The 3,710-nt window shown below is 58.6% G+C and overlaps 1 long non-coding RNA gene across 1 annotated transcript; it reads left to right on the top strand.

Annotated features, from left to right (window-relative positions):
* Nucleotides 1–280: 280 nt before the first annotated feature.
* LOC111549137 lies at nucleotides 281–3,312 on the top strand. The gene is made up of 3 exons (XR_002733607.2): nucleotides 281–671; nucleotides 1,050–1,301; nucleotides 1,930–3,312. It is a non-coding gene; the product is annotated as an uncharacterized LOC111549137 (long non-coding RNA).
* Nucleotides 3,313–3,710: the final 398 nt, after the last annotated feature.

Raw genomic sequence — 3,710 nt, 5'->3', positions numbered from 1 at the left:
GTGTCTGCATAGTGGCTGGGTGTGCATGAGTCTGGAGGTGGGGCATGGGAATGGGGTGCAGGGGAAGTGGGGCGTGGGAATGAGGTGCAGGGGAAGTGGGGCATGGTAATGGGGTGCAGGGGAAGTAGAGGTGTGACGGAAGTGGAGAGGTATGAAATAGCTTCGTGGGAAGGGCAGAGTTCCTCCTTGCTACTGGGAAGTAATGGTTCTGACAGCATTAAGAGCCTCCCCAGCACTCCCACCTCCGATGGTAATCCTGAATTTAAGTTAGACCAGCTGATGTGGTTTTGTTCAGCTGAGCATGGGCAGGGCAGGAAGACTGACAGTTCACCATTTCCTGTACCGAGAAGCCCCTCTGCCTCCTCCGGAACTCCACCCCTATCCTGTCCTCCTTCCTAGCTCCTTCCCAGCCTCCTCAAGGTTTTGTCAGCACCCTCACAGGGTGGCCAGGTCCCATCGGGGTTGTCCGAGCATGTGTGTGCAGGTACGTGTAGGTGTGTATGTGGGTGTGTGAGTGAGTGAAGGCTTGCATGTTTCATGTTTTCAGAAGCGTTGAGGAAGAAGAAAAGAAGACATCTGACTTTTCTTGTGACATCACAAAGGGCAAGAAACTAAGAAATGCCTCAGGCTCCTGCAGAGAAGAAGGGATGGGCAGTAATAGCTTGGGGCAGGTGAGGAAGGATGGTGGAGCGTTTGGTGTTGAGTGAGGTGGCCCAAAGGGTGTCTGTGCATCCTCAAGACCTGGGAGGAGAAAGGCTCCATCTGTGGTGGGTGAATCCACAAAGCTTATCCACCAAAATCACTTGAAGAGCTTAACGCAGCTCACTTGGGCATCAACCCAGTAGCACCCAATATGAACACGTAGAATCTACACCAGCACTGCAGGGATGGGTGAGAGCGGCAGAGAAGGAGATCCATACCAGGTGGAGAAGTCACAGGCCCAGGCTCCCCGTACCCTCAACATGGCCTTCTCCCTGCTCATCAGCCGTATCCCTGGGGAGACGAGAGGGGTGGATGGGCCTTATCCGGGCCCACATCTCCTTTCTCAGGACCGGGGTAGGACGGCAATTCATGGATGGAGGAATAACAAGACCTGGTGAGATCAGCTTGGCCTATCTCCCAGCTGGGCAGGAACACGGGACTCCAGGGCATGGAGGACCCCCACCCTCGCCCATGGCCAGCACCCACCTGTGCCAGCACCTTCCTGTCCAGAGCTGACCAGGAGAATGGTGCTTGCCTGGGAGCTGCTCCTCATGGCCCTGCTGGCCCTATGCTGGGAGCTTAGCCTGGTAGGGGAGAAGGTGAGTTCCCTGGCTCCCACCCCTTCCGTGTCCCCCTCCTCACTGCTGCCCCCTGGAGGAAGCCCGCACCACACCCCCGGGACCTTACCCACCCAACTCCCTCCTGCTCCCCTCGCTTCATCTCTACCCCCGCCTTCCCTGGGCCTCCTTCACTTCCCTTTTCCTGCACACTCCTGCTCATCCTGTCCTGGAAATTCCATCTGAGCATGTCTGGCTTCCCAGCCCATATTTCTCAGCACAGCACTCCAGGCCCCCAGGCTCTGGGGTGGCTGCTCTGGCCATTTCCCTTCCCCTCCTTCCCCAGCAGACACTCGCTGCACCTCAGTGGTTCCCACCTCCAGACCTTTGCTCCTGCAGTGTCCTGGCCTGGGTTTCATCTCAGGGCTGGATTTGTGCCTTATCCCAGGATGCTTGAGGGTCTGGGGGGCAGGGCCTGCCGCTGCTGCGTGTCTCCATCCTGCAGGGATTGCACGGTGCTTCTGTCACGAGAGGAGGGTCCACAGGCAGAAACTTACCCCAGCAGACCCCTTCCCAAACCAGGGCACCTCTGCCCCAGATCAGCTGGGGGTGGTGGTGATAAGGGACCCTGCAGGGGAAAGAGGTGACCCCCTCCTGCCTCTCTTGTCAGAAACCGTCCTGCTGTGGAACCTGTGCTCTACAGCGACTACACCAGTCACATCACTTGCAGGTGGATGGACACCCAGGTTGCCCAGCGGCTCATCAATGTGACCCTCATTTGCCGGGTGAATGAGTGAATGACGCTGGGTGCAGGGAACATGGGCAGGGTCCCCTGTGCCTGGTGTGGGACGGTGGTGTAGAGAGGGACATGTCAGGTCAGCCTCGGGGTGGGAGTGGACAGAGGACAGAGAAGGAGGGAGGCCCTCCCGGGAGTTCCTGCCCCACCAGACACCTGCCAGTCCAGGCACTGTCGTCTAACCTGGGGTTTCTGGGGAGTACCTTCTACACTGGTGTCATTGATGATGGTGGTGGTAACAATGGTGACAATCTTCTTATTTTGTCACAATTTAACACAGTTGCCCCACATGATCTATCTTAGTTCCTCCTCACTGTGAAGTGGGCAGGGCCAGGCCACGATGCCCAGTTCACAGATGGGGAAACTGAGGCCCTGGAGGTGAGGCGCCAGCCCTGGCCACAGACACAGGCTGTGTGGACGTGTCTGGGAGGGGGCTCCATGCTCTCCCAGGCTCCCCCTCTGCGCACGGGCTGCCACCTCTCCCTCCCGAGCTCTCCTGGGCACGAACCACACAGGAAGGGGACCAGCATCGCTCTACAGTGTTGGCCAGGGTCTGAATCAGCCTTAAATGAAATAATTAAGCCACTGGATCCAGAGAGGCAGGTGACAACTGATTGGTGATTCCCCCACCTAGAGGGGGAGGAGGGCTCGGCTCTGCCACCCCCCACCCCTCTATCACCTTAAGTTCTCCTGGGGGCCTCCATTACACTTTCTCCATTCTCCTCAAAGGCCATCCTGCCACTCCCTCTGACCTGCTTCCTGCTGCTCTGGTACAACAGGGGACCAGGGAGAAGCTTCTCACCCAACCCACACTTACACTCCCCACTCCCTCTGCCTACGACCGGGGCCTGGGCCTGGGCCTGGGCCTGGTTCTGGGCTGGGGTTCCTGTCTAAGGCTTGAGACCTGATGCTGTATGGTCCTGTTGCTCAGGGGAAGTGTGGGTTCAAGGTCGCCTTTGGGAGATGCTGTCATGGCCTGAGGTGGTCTCTGCAGAGTGGACACAGGAGAGAGGAGGACATCATGGCCTCAGGCCATCAGGCCTCAGGAACATCATGGCCCCCAAGTCCCCACTCTGCCCTGTGCCACCCACCGTGCCCTCTCTCAGGATCTTTCCTAATCGCCTTGCAAACCTGCCCCGACCCCCTCTCAGATGCCCACCAGAGTGCAGCGCCTGGGCATCTCCTGAGCTCACAACCCTGTGGCCTCCCTTTCTCTGCTTCCCTCGACAGCAGCACCCCAATAAAGAGTTGTCCACACTTATTGTGTCCGGGGTCTTTCCAGCCATTTCTTCCTGAGCCCACTTCCCCACCAGTGGCCCCCATCAGGCCACCCAAACTGCTCTGCTCCAAGTCAGCAAACATCCCAGGAACAGGATCTCATGGTTGGGCCTCCACCTTCTTCCTACTTGACCAGGGGCAGCCCCTGACGAGGAGGACCACCGCGGCCTCCTTGCAGTTCCTCCTGCACCTGGCTCTGCCCACAGCTCACCAAGCACCCCCAGGGCCCTGCCCACCCTCCTCTTTCTCCTTGTCTGCTGCCTCTTGGTTCTCTCAGCTGCCAACGCTGAGATGCCCAGGCCCAGTTCATGGGCCTCCTCTCTGCTGTATTCACTCTGCAGAGACCCCCTCAGGCCATGAGAGCGTCTCTCAAAGGC

This window comes from Piliocolobus tephrosceles, chromosome 19 (genome assembly GCF_002776525.5).
Source record: "Piliocolobus tephrosceles isolate RC106 chromosome 19, ASM277652v3, whole genome shotgun sequence".
In the NCBI taxonomy this organism is placed as follows: Eukaryota; Metazoa; Chordata; class Mammalia; order Primates; family Cercopithecidae; genus Piliocolobus; species Piliocolobus tephrosceles.
The sequence above is the reverse complement of the archived record's forward strand: the minus strand, read 5'-3'. Positions and strand labels throughout refer to the sequence as shown.